Below are 16255 nucleotides of genomic sequence, written 5' to 3'. Positions count from 1 at the left end.
GGTTCAGAGAGAATGATTTCACTTTACTGTACCCGAGTGTCGTATCGTGACACCCTGAGGCTACTTGCCATGGAGAGTCACAAAATGGTCTTCTGTCCCAATCACCACTAAATAACATGAACCCCTAAGTCTGATCTTCAAAGTGAAATACAGCCTGCATCTCCACAAGGCGAGGTCTGATTTTCTTTAAAGTCATTTTAAATGGTTTTTAGTTTATTGCCATAACCGAAACTTCATATTTAAATTAGTTACATTAGTTGTCATTGCAAATAAAGCTGCATTTATATTTTTAGGTTCATTTCACAATACCCATTGTTTGCCCATCTGTCCATCTACTTGTACTCAAATTACAACACAATTCGATTAGGAGATGTTTTTAAAATTTTTGTGTTGGAGAGAAGGATAGCAACACAACCTGAAAAGACAAATAAATAAATAAATCCTAAGGAAGAAAAATTAATCTATATCTGTAAGCAGTATAGATAACCAAAAATTAATAAAGTAAAAACAACAAAAGCTATTCAAATAAGTCTTTTTTTACAGAAACTTTTTATTGAAAACTGCACTGAATGCTAAATTTCAACATTCACATTAAAAAAATACAATAATGGTAACTCACTCTAAAACAGAACACTAAAACCAAATTTTTTTTTTTTTTTTGGTGAGGAAGATTGGCCATGAGGTAACATCTGTTGCCTGTCTTCCACTTTTTTTTTTTTGCTTGAGGAAGATTGTCCCTGAGCTAACATCTGTGCCATTCTTCCTTATTTTGTATGTGGGACACCGCCACAGCATGGCTTGATAAGCAATGTGTAGGTCCCCACCTGGGTTCTGAACCAGTGAACCCAAGGCTGCCAAAGTGGAGTACACTAACTTAACCACCACACCACCGGGCCGGCCCCCAAACATATTTCTGACAGTCATTAAGTTTGTTTGGTTTGGGTCACAAAAATAGGAATGTACCTATACAAAGTTTCAAAATAGGCCATCTTTTTAAACAAAAAGGCAATGATTCACAAAAGACTGTGAATACACATCTAACTAGTTGATACAAATCTAATAGGATTTGTTAAACTGTCACATCTATAACACATCTGAAGTGTTCTTGTATAAAATGTCAGATGAAGAAAAGAAGACTTTATCAATGTCTAAAAAAGTGAGTCTGTTCATACGCAATCTAAGTTACCATAAGAAATGTTTCCGGAGACATAAGGAAATGCAACGTTATTCTTCTTGACCCTTTCAATTCAAGAATTTCCACTCAATAAAATAGCTGAGGATCTGAAACTGAGAAAATATATTTGAGTAGAAACAACTTGAAAAACTTAATACTTTTCTTTTTCTCTTCCTTTTTGCATCATCCAGTGGTATTACTGAACGTGCAACCAACTTGCCCGCTCAGTGTACAGTTCAGATGGGAGAGACACTTCTCTCTGCAGGAGCCTGTACTGTCCTCAGGGCTGTGCTTACAGTTGTCGAACACAGGCAGACAGGTCTGTTGTAGTAATTTAATCTTCCTATCAGCAAAAGAGGCAACCAGCCCCCACGGACCACAGGATGGGGATTTCCTCTTAATATTTTTATTCTGAAGTTTGGAAATCCTAATGCAACATTCTAGAGCAAGGTGCTCAGGACCTGCTGTGCTCAAGAGATTAAAAAAGGAAAAATATCTATTTATTCTTTTTGATTTGATTCACAGATACAGTCTTCAAAAACAGAATTAATAAACTAATACTAAAAAAGCAACATTGAATGTAATATCATGTAAAACATGACTATTTGCACTATTTATTCATTTTCCAATTCTGTTTGAATACAGAGTTTTGCAATAACTTACTAATATGAGGAGTAAATGGACATTAAAGCAACACTGAGGGGGCTGGACCTGTGGCTGAGTGGTTAAGTTCACATGGTCCACTTTGGCAGCAAAGGGTTTCCCCAGTTCGGATCCTGGGCATGGACATGGCACCACTCATCAAGCCATGCTGAGGCGGAGTCCAACATAGCACACCCAGAAGGACCCACAACAAGAATATACAACTATGTCCTGGGGGACTTTGGGAAGAAGGAAAAAAAAAAAAGAGTGGCAACAGATGTTAGCTCAGGTGCCAATCTTAAAAAAAAAACAAACAGAGATTATACATTTAATTTGATAAGTATCAAAGTCAAATATTTCAAGTTACTAGTTAGAGGATTTTTAAATGAGACTTACTCCAAGGTATGCCTTATACCAAAACATGGAGGATGTTAGAGAAGCCTTCAAGGACTTTTAAGTCTATTTTGGAAAAACAAAATAAATAACTGTAAAGTCACCTAGGATAAGTGAAAAGTGACTAGCGTAGACACTAAGTTTTGAGAGAGCCAACATAATAAACTATAAATTACTTTTCCAATTTAAAATTTACTTGATTAAAAACTCTACACAAAGGGAATTTGATTGAAAACTATCAAACTTAATTAATATTTATAAAAATTAAAAACAGCCATACTGCATTTAGGGATTTATTCTATTGAAATACGTCCACTGGATACAAAGATGTATGCAAAAAATATTGATTGCAGCCAATGTTTATTGCTGAAAAGCATGGAAACAAATGTCTCACAATAGGGTACTCAATACACAAAATAAATTATATCCAATAATGTAATACTATATAGTTATTCTAAAAAGTGAGTTAGAATTGTAATTTATTGTTATGAAATAATGTCTGAGTAATATTAAGTGAATAAGTAAGTCGCCAAACTGTGTGCTTAAGAAGCTAATCCAAGGATATATAAAGATAAATAGTTGTTTATACATAACAGATTATGAAATTTTGCTTATAGTATTGTGAATGCATAGATATGTCTGGAAGACACATATGAAATCAACATCAGTTCCCTCTGGGGAGGAAGCTATGAAATGAAGAGACAGTTAATTTCATTGTATATATTTTTTTAATAATTTAAATTTTTGATCAGGTACATTCATTTGTTTATCAAAAAATACTTGTAAAATATAAAGAATAGAAAAACGTTAAATATTATCTACATTTTCCTCATTCAATTAGAACGCCAACTTCAAAATGACCCAAACTGGGTAATGTGACAACTTTGCATTAAAGAATGAAAATGTTTTTAATGGCTCCTTAAAATTTACTGAGCTTTAAAAAAGGCAATTATCATAAAACATCTCCCTAACCAATATCTCTATCTAAGCATGCTCAGTTTGTTTTATTGATTGTATACAAAGATATTATGATCTCATGGGTTTTCTTTTTTTTTCTAAACAGTTAAGTTCTTTTATTATTTTTTTTTGCAGGGGAAGATTCACCCTGAGCTAACATCTGTTGCCAATCTTCCTCTTTTTTTTTTTCTCTCCCCAAAGCCCCAGTGCATGGTTGTATATTCTAGTTGTAACTTGTTCTAGTTCTTCTATGTGAGCTGCCACCACAGCATGGCAACTGACAGACGGGCGGTATGGTTCCTTGACCATGAAGCAAACCCGGGCCACCGAAGCAGTGAGCAAATGAACTGTAACCACTAGACCGTCAGGGCTGGCTTTCACAGGATTTCTTTCACTTCGAAAGAAACAAATTTTGAGACAAGGTAATGGTTGACAATGTCTTAGCATTAATTGGGTTTTTTTCTTATAGTTTCTAACCACATCCTCTACCAAAGCATTTTACTGTACTTTCTATATCTTGTAAGTTTCTTTGTAAGTAGCAATGATTTTGAAACACTCAAATATTATTTTTAGCGATCTAATAGTTATAAGTTAAGTACAAGTATTAGAACGAAGTACAAGTACAAGAAGTACTAGTAATTATTATTACACATTGAAGAATATTCATGTTTCTATGGCTGAGTTCTGATTTTAAGAGCACAGACACAACTGCTTTTCTCAGATGCTCTGTATAAACACACTCCACAAATAATATCTATTGTTAATGAGTGTACTATCTCCTTTTGACATTAATATCACAAAGGTTTATGTGCTAATAAGAAATAGTCATTATAATAAACCTATAAAAAGATTGAAAACAATAATTTTTCATCAATTTAAGATTCAAGTTGAGAAATCATGACCGTTTAGTTTTTAAAAATATGAGAAATTTAAATTTAAATATTTAAATATAAAATATTTAATGGAATTAAATCGAAAAATATTTAAACAAAAGGTATCTACTAAAAATGTAGTGATTATATATTAGATTCAGAATTCAGTGAATGAAGTGGTTAAAAGGAAAAATAATTGAGAAATATTCTATTTTATTGACACTGACAAATAGTAAATACTATATTTATTTCCAAGGATAAAATAAAAGCTAAAGTGAAATAATATAAAATTTGAACTACCTTAGGCAACTGATTTCCAGAAGAATATGTAAGAATATTTTTAATAACTTTTCCCAAGGCTATACCTAATTAAAATACATTCAAAATATTAACCACGTGATTCAAGTATTTTTAAAATCTCATTTTTTTGAATAGTCAGTGAATAAAATGGTAGGTGTTTGAGCTTGATAACAAGATCTATTCCATATTTTAGATGTCTAAACGGAGACAAAGAAAAAGCAGGCAGCAGTAAAATGCTCAGTTCCTATCTGTTAATTCTTTAAACTGCCTAATAACCCAAATTGGCACTTCTTGTGAGGGTACAGTCCTGTTTAAATATGACTACTCTTGAATTTTGGTGGAAAAGAGTGAGTGTGCCTACTTAAAATTCACAATGTAGTAAATGAAATATACTTGATGATTAATCCCTCTGGATGAGTATATTGGGCCAAACCGACTTCTGTGCTTGCCTTGGGCTCCTGTTGAGGTCAGACAAGGATAGAATTCAGTTGAATGTTCAAAATCTTAGAAACTTTTCTAAGTACTATAATTAGAGAGGGAGAAACTAAATTTTCTCTAAATTGGAATATTCTATTTTGTACCACTATCACTTAAAAAATCCTACAGGAAGAGGAGGGAAACGGTTTAATACTTTATATCTGTTGTGGAAGGGAGGGAGAGAATGAAGGAAGGGAGGGAGGGTGGAAAGAATGGAGGAAGAGTAAGGAAGGAGAGAAGGAAGGGAGGAAGGAGGGAGGGAGGGAAGGCAGGATGGAAGGAGGAAGTTTACAAGTTTCACAGTTTCTCCAGGATATAATTATATTTATCCTACCACATAAAATAATTATTAGCAGACTTTTCATATAAAGGCATTGTCCTAGGCAACATTACTGTCACAAATTTATCTTCAAGGACCCTTTACCTCCCATTCTGTGTATACTTCATCAAACACTTTCCCCTCCCAGTGTCTCTTTTCCTGTAAAATATGTCTCTTACCAGAAGCTAACTAAGATGATAAATAAAGTGTTCATTAATATGGCTTGATGGTTACTTAGGCATTGGCATTTCACTGTTGGCCATTTGAAGCCTGAAATGACCTACAGATCCAAAGGAAGGAAGTTGTAATTCACTCACTCACTCCCTGTAGCAGACACTATCAGTGCCCTGCTCGTAGTCCCTCAGTAATCGCCATTTTTACACAGTCTGTGGTTCCCTACTACAAACACCTTGGAGTCTCTGCCTGAGGGCTTTCTCTGCCAAAGGAGCATGCTCAGGAGGAAGGTAATATGGAGCCGATGCCCTCAGCAGGAGCCCTCAGCTAATAAAGAATGCGAGTTCTCCATCATCTCTCGCAGGTCCTCAGTAGAAGTGAGCTCCAGTGGCCCACAGTGGCAACCTGCTCATACCCTTTTTTGGATTCTTTTCCCCATTTTTGTCTCACTTCCCCTACTCTTCTGAAAGGGCTTTCTGGGATTACCTTCCAAATAAACTACTTGCACTTGAACCCTTATTTTAAAGTCAGCATGGGAGGCTGGGACGGGGACCAACCTAAGACATTTATTCATTCTTTACCCAAGAACACTTATTTAGTATATTCTAGGGGCTAAGAAACATGACAGGCAATGAGAGTCAAATATGAATCCTGAGGACAAGTAAGTGAATATTTTCAAGCAGAGAGCTGTGTCATGCGCTCCCTCAAATTCACATCATAAAAGAGATCACATGCTCCATCTATTTCCATACTTTAGCCCTGCTTGCTATTCTTTATCCTTTTCTTTAATCAAGATCAGATGGTGATTACTTGGTGTTTCAGGCAATTTTCTTCTTTATCAAGTCAAGGCTAGTTTTCTCATCTCTCTCAGCACTTTTAACACTTCAACCAACTCATTCATTTTGAGAGTCTTAATTCTTATTTTCTCTCCTACCTCTGCAACACTCTTGGCTGTTTTTCACGACAAAGCCATATATCACATCTCAGTAGCAAATTTGGCTGTGCCCCGTTCTCATTTCCAAAACCTCCTTAATTGTTCATTTGGGTTCCTTCCCCAATGGGGTGAAAGCAATTTTCCAATGTTCAGCCATCTTTAAATGCCTCATTATAGTTTCAGCGTATCATTCCCCTGAGAAAGCACTTGTAAATATAATATTACATTTAATCCACAAATGGTGCCAAGATAGGGATTATTATCTCTGCTTCATAGATTAGAAAACTGTGGCTTTCTGCTTCTGCTTCCACATATTCTACTGCAGTCATCCCATCATCATATAGGAAAAAATGTAAATGCATTTTTTCCTGTTCTTCTTACATTTATGAAAACCTGTAAAATGGTCAACACCCAAATAATTCCCCTGGTTTTTCAAGAATCATATGCTTATATTCGATTCTCACTGGCCAGTTGTTAAGAATATCTTCAAATGATATCACTAGTGATGAGCCAAATTCCTTGTGAGTCAGACTTGTTGGAGATGTGTCTTCCCTAAATTCAGGAAATATTTCTTGCAAACAAAACTTTTCTCTGGATAAAATACTTCCTGTCTCTATACCAGTTAACATCTCTGTTTCTGCCACTAAAATTTCTTTTAAAATGTTTGTACTCTTGGCATCCTGGCAAAATCCCTCACTCCATCCGTCAGTGCACGTGTCACACTGCTACCTGGGAAAACGCTTTTGCAGTACTTTTTCTTGGAGAAAAACACTATGCTTTTAGATTGCATTTTTGCAGTTTGTTTATTTTTGGAGAGCCCAAAAATAGTACATATTTTAATCTTTCTACTTGGATGGGTGGTACCCACCAGCGGGCCAGTGACACCAAAAGAAAAAGACATGAGGGGAATGTGCTGAGCCTGTCAGGTGAGGGACATCCAACACATTCCGAGCAGGGCATGTTAATTGATGTCTTGTTTCAGTTCCAAATCTTCTCTCTCTAAGTGGTAGACATGATGCCAAAATGACGATTTGAAAATATTCCAATTGAAATCACAGTAAAAAAAAAATGCCAGTAGTGCCACAGTGTTCACACTGAAGTACCTCTTTTGTTTCATCAGTAGGAGGACATGGCAACAGGTTTAAAAAAGCAAAAGACCAAAGTTAAAACACAGGCAGAGAATGGATGGAACCAATGTTAGAGTATTTCTCTTCATCATTTTGTTTCTTTGTATCCAAAAGGTCCTCAGATAATAAAGTGTTTGAGTAATTTGCTCCCCAGGTTTGGTGACAAAATGACTGGAAACAGGGAAGCGCGTGATTGTGAGTCAGTGGTTCCGGACTAAAGGAAGATGATCATTCAAAATGATTCAGAGAAGAATGGGATGTTTTTAGTCATTTACTCGAAACGCTTCAGTGAGACTGCTGGAAGAACAAATATCAATTTATTCTCAGGGAATACAGATATGCATTCTGAACTGAAATAAGGACTATGCCATTTGAAACTAAGTATGAAAACAAGAGCAAGGAGTTAAAATAAGAGTACATGTTTGTGCCTTACAAACAAACAGCACCCAGCGGAAGAGCAGCAATGAAGAGTAGAGTAAATATAAGAAATACGGAAGAGCAGACAGCTGGCATATACTGTCACTGACCTACTCAAGGAAGCCTCACCACCATTGCTATCCAGGGTGGAAACATGACCTTTAAATTTTCATTGCCAAACTCAGAAGAGAGCCTAATATAGGAAATACACACTACAGCTCACCTCCAATTTTCCTATCTTCAAGTACCATTCCAGCAAGTTGCTAAGATGTTTTGAAGGTGCACTTTAAAGGTTTTCCTTGACGGCTTAGTGTTATTTAGGATAATGGCCAGTGTCGTTTTCATGAAGTGGAGTACCCTCCGCAACCCAAGAGCTATCGTCACAAGTAAATGCTATTATGACTTCAAATAAGCTGAGGAAACGGGAAAATAGTGGGAGCTTACTTCTGAAAAGCATTTTGCAGTGGGAGAAACATATCTATCAGCAACAATAACTCTCATGATGCCTCGAGACCAATGGAGTAACTTTGAAAGTTAATAAATTTGCATTTATAAAAATAGTGTGTATAAACTGGAAAAGATAAAAAAAAGTTTAAAGAAATTCACATTTCAGCAATGGTCACTGTTTATATTTTGAAGAATTTTCTCCCAGTATTCTTCAACATATTTTTTTGGAATTTTTTAAAATTGAGATATAATTGACATGTAACATTGTATTAGTTTCAGGTGAACAACATAATGATTTGATACTTGTATATATTGCAAAATGATCACCACGTTAAGTCTACTTAACATGCATCACCATACACACTTACAAAAATTTTTTTTCTTGTGATGAGATCTTTTAAGATCTACTCTCTTAGCAACTTTCAAATATACAATACAGTACTAACTATAGTCACTATGCTGTACATTACATCTCCAGGACTCATTGACTTTACTTACTTTATTTTTGTACAGGTTTATGTGTGTGTGTGTGTGTGTGTGTGAGGAAGATTGTCCCTGAACTAACATTTGTGCCAATCTTCCCCTATTTTGTATGTGGAACGTGGCCACAGCATGGCTTGATGAGCGGTGTGTAGGTCCGTACCTGGGATTTGAAACTACAAACCCTGGGCCACCAAAGTGGAGTGCGCAAGCTTAACCACTTTGCCACTGGGCCGGCCCCTTACTTATTTTATAACTAAAAGTTTGGACCTCTTGACTACTTTCACCCATTTTTCCCAGCCCCCCTCCTCCCTTGGGGAACCACCAGCCTGTTCTCTGTATCTATGAGTTTGGGTTTTTTTTTTTTGTTTTTAGATTCCATATATAAGGGCGATGATATCTGTCTTTCTCTGTCTAACTTATTTCACGTAGCATAATACCCTCGAGGTTGATCCATGTTGTCATAAATGGCAAATTTTCCTTTTTTTTTTTGCTGAGAAAGATTCACCGTGAGCTAACATCTGTTTCACTCTTCCTCTATTTTTTAGCAGCACAGCACGGCCGTTAACAGAGTGGTGTAAGTCTGAGCCTGGGAGCCAAACCCAGGCTGCCAAAGTGGAATGTGTTGAACTTAACCACTACTCCACTGGGGCTGGCCCAAATTTTCCTTCTTTTTATGGCTGAATAATATTCCATTGTATATGTATACACACCATATTTTCTTTATCCATTCCCCCATCAATGAACACTTAGGTTGCTTCCATATCTTGGCTATTGTAAATAATGCCGCAATGAGCATGGAGGTGCATATATCATTTTCTTTGGATAAATACCCAGAAGTGGACTAGCTGAATCATATAGTAGCTCTATTTTTAATTTTTTGAGAAACTTTCCCACTGATTTCTGTAGTAGCTGCACCAGTTTACATTCCCACCAACAGTGCACAAGGGTTCCCTTTTCTCCACATCCTCACCAACACTTCTCTCTTGTCTTTTTGATAATAGCCATTCTAACAGGTGTGAGGTGATATCTCATTGTGGTTTTGATTTGCATTTCTCTGATGATGAGCAATGTTGAGCACCTTTTCATGTACCTGTTGGCCCTCTGCATCTCTTCTTTGAAAAAATGTCTATTCAAATCCTTTGCCCATTTTTTAATGGATTGTGTTTTGTTTTGTTTTTGCTACTGAGTTGTAGGAGTTCTTTGTATATTTTGGATATTAACCCCTTATCAGATATATGATTTGCCAATATTTTCTCCCATTTCATAGGTTGCCTTTCCATTTTACTGATGGTTTCTTTTCCTGTGCAGGAACTTTTTAGTTTCATGTAGTCCTATTTGTTTATGTTTGCTTTCGTTGCCTTTGCTTTTGGTGTCAAACTCAAAAAATCATCACCAAGATCAATGTCAAGAAAAGTTTCACCTATGTTTTATTCTAAGAATTTATGGTTTCAGATCTTACATTCAAGTCTTTAATCCACTTTTGAGTTATTTTTTGTGTATGGTATATGATAGTGGTCCAGTTTCATTCTTTTGTGTCTGGCTGTCCAGTTTTCCCAACACCATTGTTGAAGAGACTGCCCTTTCCCCATTGTATATTTTTGGTTCCTTTGTCACAAATTGATTGACAATATATGCTTGGGTTTATTTCTGGGCTCTTTATTCTGTTTTATTGATCTATATGTCTGTTTTTATGCCAATACTATACTGTTTTGATTATTTATAACTTTGTATAGTTTGAAATCGAGAAGTGTGATGCCTCCAGCTTTGTTCTTCTTTCTCCACATTGCTTTAACTATTTGGGGTTTGTTGTGGTTACATTCAAATTTTAGGATTATTTGTTGCAGTTCTGTGAAAAATGCCATTGGAATTTTGATAGGGATTGCATTGAATCTGTAGATTGCTTTGGGTGGTATGAACATTTTAACAATATTAATTCTTCCAATCCATGAGCATGGACTATCTTTCCATTTATTTGTGTCTTCTTCAATTTCTTTCATCAGTGCCTTACAGTTTTCAGTGTACAGATCTTTCATCTAACTTTATTCCTAGGTGTTTTATTCTTTTTGATGGAATTGTAAATGGGAATGTTTTCTTAATTTCTCTTTTTGATAGTTTGTTATTAGTGTATAGAAAGACAAAAGGTTTTTTTATATTGATTTTTGTATCCTGCAACTTTACAGAATTTGTTTAATTAGTTCTAACAGGTTTTTGGTGGCATTTTTAGGGTTTTCTATATATAATATCACATCATCTGCAAATAGTGACAATTTTATCCCTTTCTTTCCAATTTGGATGCATTTTATTTGTTTTTCCTGCCCAGTTGCTCTAGCTAGGACTTCCAATACTATGTTGAATAAAAGTGGCAAGCGTGGGCATTTTTGCTTAGAGGAAAAACTGTCAGCTTTTCACCATTGAGTATGATGTTAGCTATGGACTTGTCATATAAGTGGTCTTTGTTATGTTGAAGTACATTCCCTCTATACCCACCTTGTTGAGAGTTTTTATCATAAATAGGTACTGAACTTTGTCAAAGGCTTTTTCTTCATCTATTGAGATAACAATATGATTTTTATCCTTCCTTTTGTTATGTGGTGTATCACATTGATTGATTTGTGAATGTTGAACCATCCTTACATCCCTGGAATAAATCTCACTTGATCATGATGTATGATCCTTTTAATGTATTATTGACTTTAGCTTACTAATATTTTGTTGAGGATTTTTGCATCTCTATTCATAAGGGATATTGGCCTGTAATTTTCTTTTATCGTGGTGTCCTTTTCTGGTTTTGATATCAGAGTAATGCTCACCTCATAAAATGAGTTTAGAAGTAGTCCGTCCTCCCTTTCTATTTTTTGGAAGAGTTTGAGAAGGATTAGTGCTCATTCTTCTCTAAGTGTTTGGTAGAATTCACCAGTGAAGCCGTCTGGTCTGGACTTTTGTTTCTTGGGAGGCTTTTGATTACTGATTCAGTCACCTTACAAGTTCTGTTCAAAACTTATCCACTTCTTCTATGTTGTCCAACTGGTTGGGGTATAATTGTTCATAGCAGTCTCTTAGGGTTCTTTGTATCTCTGTGACATCAGTTGTAACAACTCCTCTTTTAATTCTAATTTTATTTATTTGAGTCCTCTGTCTTTTTTCCTTGGTGAGTCTAGCTAAAGGTTTGTCAGTTTTATCTGTTCAAAAACCCAGCTCTTAGTCTTATTGATCTTTTCTATTATTTTCTTGGTCTCTATTTCGCTTATTTCCGCTCCTATCTTTGTAATTTCCTTCCTTCTCCTATCTTTGGGCTTCTTCTGTTCTTCAGCATATTTTAATACCATCGTTGTGATCTTGTTGTAAGCACAGTTTTGCAACCTGCTTTTCACTACTATAACAATAATGTTTCACCATGTTATTGGAAATTTTTAACAGCAGTCGAATACTACATTGAACAGACATACCATGTTTTCTTAACCAACCCTTTATTGATTTTCTGAATTTCAGATAGTGCTGCAATAAATATATTTGCTCATGAATATTTTTAAATGTCTGATTTGTTTCTTAAGATCAGCTTCCAGAATCACAAATACTCGGTCAAACACTATGAGAATTTGGAGAATCTAAATACATAAAGCTAAACGTCATGTTTTCTAATTTACGTCCCCACCAGCTGTGTGTGTGAATTCAGATACTTTTCAAAGAGATATAGGCCCACTCCACACTAATTCTGAAATAAATTATTTTAAAGAAGTAAAAATGACATTTAACATTAAATATTTTGTTAATGCTTGATATTGCTTTCAAACTTACTTCAAGTAGGTAATTGTAGAATTTTTATTTTAATGACACTGCTGTTATACCTGTTTTCAAAGAAGCCTTAAATCTATTTTAGAAGATTCAGCAAAATTAATTAATGTCAAATTTATTATTCAATAGTTATATTTACATTATATTACATTAAATACAACTATATCTAGAACGTTTATAGCCATCTTATAAAATTTAGCGTTTAATGTTTATTAATTATATCAGTTTATAATTGTCATATCTTTGCTTTGTCCATGTGGTCAAAACTGTGATTTACCTGGGACTATGTCCTTCTTCTGTAATACAACCCCCATTTACATTATTCCCAGGGAGGAAATTGACCCTGTCGGAGTGATACTCCTTTAAGGTCATTTTCATAGAGACTTTGTGGTGAATGCAAGGCCTTTTGAATACTTTTGAGCAATTTTTTGAGGCCATACCCACTTCATCCTTGTATTCACTTAATAAGCAGTCATTAAGTCCCTTCACCATGAAGGCATGATACTAAGGACTGAGTAGACAAAAGCAGAAATAGATTGATCTGCTGTGGAGATAGACAAGGAGCTATAAACTGTGTGTCACGGGAACACAGAAGGCACATTTGAACACTGAGACATAAGATGTTATTTGAGCTAAGACCTGAAGGATAAAAAGTTGGTCAGAGAATATTGGAAAACATTACAGGCAGTAAGAACAACATATGTGCAAAGACATATAGGCATAAAAAAAAAAAAAGGAAAATCCCAATACAGTCCAGGAGCTATAGGTAATAAGTATTAGTGAGTAAAACAAGGGTTGAGGTTGAGGAGCAACACAAAGCAGAACAAGTATGCAGAGGCTACATCATGAAGCATATGCTATTGTACTGTGAAGGGAGTTTAGATTTTATTTTGTAGATAATGGGAAACTATTGAAGAATATTGCCACAAAAAGAATTTCATGTCATAATTATAACTAGTGTCTATGTAATGAATTTTGGAGGTAGAGAGGGTCCATAGGTGAGGACATTTGGGAAATTATTAGATGAGCCCAGAAAAGACATTGGTGTCTTCACTAGGGTGGTGACAACTAGAAGGGAAAAATAAGGTAATGAAATGCAGTGTTTTATGAGAAAGGTAGTAAAAACAACAAGACTTAAGAGTTGATTGAATATGGAAGATGTTGTCCTAGAACCAGTTTTGTAAAAATTATCTGTGTGATGGACCATTCAATAAGATCTCCTTAATTCATTACAATTGAGGGCAAAGGTTGATTTGATTTGTCTCATGTCTGAGTTACAGAATATTCATCCATACAAATGGATAAAGAAGATGTGGTATATATACACAATGGAATATTACTCAGCCACAAGAAATGGTGAAATCTGGCCATTTGCGACAACATGGATGGACCTTGAGGGTATTATGCTAAGGGAAATAAGTCAGAGAGAGAAAGTCAAATACCATATGATCTCACTGATAAGTAGAAGATAAAAACAACGACAAACAAACACATAGCAATGGAGACTGGATAGGTAGTTACCAGAGGGGAAGGGGGAAGGGGGAAGTGGGAGGGCACAAGGAGTGATTAGGTTCACATGTGAAGTGATAGACCATAATTAGTTTTCGGGTGGTGAACATGATGTAATCTACACAGAATTCAAAATATATTACGATGTACATCTGAAAGCTATACAATGTTATAATCCACTGTTACTGCGATAAAAAAAAAGTAAAACAAAAAGAATATTCGTCCATACAGAAAAAAATATTTAATATACTTATGCACAGAAAGTTTGCCAGTCACATTTTGGTTTTATTTTAAAAAGAATTAAAGATAATTTTTGCAGAAGGAAAGACTCACACAGGAAATTCTTACTCTATCAGACAGTATTATTGCCAAATTTAAGACATTATATTAATTTGCTAGGGCTGCCATAACAAAGTACCACAGGCTGGGTGATTGAAACTACAGAAATTTATTTTTCTCACAACTTTGGAGGCTAGAAATCAGAGATCAAGGCGTCCACAGGGTTGATTTCCCCTGAGGCCTCTCTCTGACTTGCAGATGGCCGTCTTCTCCCTGTGTTGTCACACTGTCTTCCTTCTGTGTGTGTCTCTGTCCTAACCCTCTGTTCTTCGAAGGACACCAGTTTTTTTGGATAAGGGCCCACTTTCACGGCCTCATTTTACCTTAACACGTCTTATAGACCCAGTCTCCAAATACAGTCACATTCTGAGGTACTAGGGGTTAGAATTTCAGCATAGGAATTTTGGGGGGCACAATTGAGCCCATAACAGATATGGACTAGGGTAATGATCTCAAAAGGTATTTTCATTTTTATACCATTACAGTAAAAAATTACGAATGAGTGTCCTATGATAAAGGTTACATAAATTAAGAAAATTTTAGCAAAACAATTTTCTGAAATTAAAGCACCTAAGTTCAATTTACCTTCCCCAGTTAATGAACGAGAGAATGTCTTCTCAACACTGACTAATGCAGTTTATTTATTTACAAGAAAGCCCTAGTAACAACAGAAAAGAAAGAAAGCTTAAAGAGATCTCATTACACCTCAACGATGTTTGTCAAAGCACTGGTCAGGTTCATTGTACACTTTACATTTACTTGTCAGAGAAATCGGAATGTATCTGTTCAGCAATGGAAGCCAGTTGGAGGAGTTTTGGTAGTTGTTGTTCAGGTGGGTTCATGTCCAAAATTTTAAAGGAACTGAGACTTTAAAATCAAGGTTTGTGGGGGCCGGCCCCGTGGCTGAGTGGTTGGGTCCGCGCGCTCTGCTTCGGTGGCCCAGGGTTTCACCGGTTCGGATCCTGGGCGCAGACATGGTACCACTCATCAAGCCATGCTGAGGTGGCATCCCACATGCCACAACTAGAAGGACCCACATCTAAAAGAAATACACAACTATGTACCGGGGGGCTTTGGGAGAAAAAGGAAAAATAAAATCTTTAAAAAAAAAAAAAAAATCAAGGTTCGTAAAGACTGAAAATGATCACTAGTCAGAGAACATCTCTATTGTGCTAAAGCACCAATACTCACTGACACGAAATGAGAGTTCACTTTGGAATTTAAGACGGAGAAGAGCTAGTGTCAGGTGTCATGTGTGAATAGATTTGGGGGCCTCTTTATTTAACAGTTTTTTAAAATTTCTATGTTGGAGCACAACATACCGTGCACTAAAAAATTATAGCAGCCTAAAATTTTCTGTGAGATTTTTTTCTTAAGAAAACAAAATGTCAAACCATGTCTCTGGATATTTACACAAAATAGGTGATAAGACATTCCAAGGAGAGAACATGCTCTTATAACGCTTATCTTAACGCTGTGAAAAGCAAGAATTTCAGGTCCTACTCCCACCTCCTTCGTTTCCTCTCTGCAGCCTCAAATTTAACTGCTTTTTAGTTCTAACTCTCTCTTTGTAAGAAAACTATGCAAAAGAATAGCTATTTGTTTCACGTTTTGTTAACGTCGGGGGTGAGGGTAGAGGGTGTAGCAACCAGTAAGAATTCTAAGATTCTTGGAAGTGCATCTCACTGTAAAAACTATTTTAGTCGTGAAAATCAACAACTACCCGGCTGCCAGACTATAACAACAGCAGCAAACAGTAACAGCAAAAAGACCTAAGTGAGGGTGTGGGGCCAAGAAGTAATATTTATTGTATTCCTACTCCGAGTTAAATAGTGTGTTAGATTATTTGTATGTTCTGTTTAATTTAGTCTTTAAAAAAACTAGAAAACTAAGGCTCAG

At 35.7% G+C, this 16255-nt stretch overlaps 1 long non-coding RNA gene across 1 annotated transcript in view; it reads right to left on the bottom strand.

Moving 5' to 3' along the window:
* Nucleotides 1-5101: 5101 nt before the first annotated feature.
* LOC106841204 (uncharacterized) overlaps nt 5102-16255 on the bottom strand; it is a 39120-nt gene continuing 27966 nt past the window's right edge. Inside the window, exon 4 of the long non-coding RNA XR_011505972.1 lies at nt 5102-15395. This is a non-coding gene — a long non-coding RNA (uncharacterized lncRNA). The remainder of the gene's footprint in view (nt 15396-16255) is intronic.

Source organism: Equus asinus, chromosome 9 (assembly GCF_041296235.1).
Source record: "Equus asinus isolate D_3611 breed Donkey chromosome 9, EquAss-T2T_v2, whole genome shotgun sequence".
NCBI classification, from domain to species: Eukaryota; Metazoa; Chordata; class Mammalia; order Perissodactyla; family Equidae; genus Equus; species Equus asinus.
This window is presented reverse-complemented; position numbering and strand designations above follow the sequence as displayed.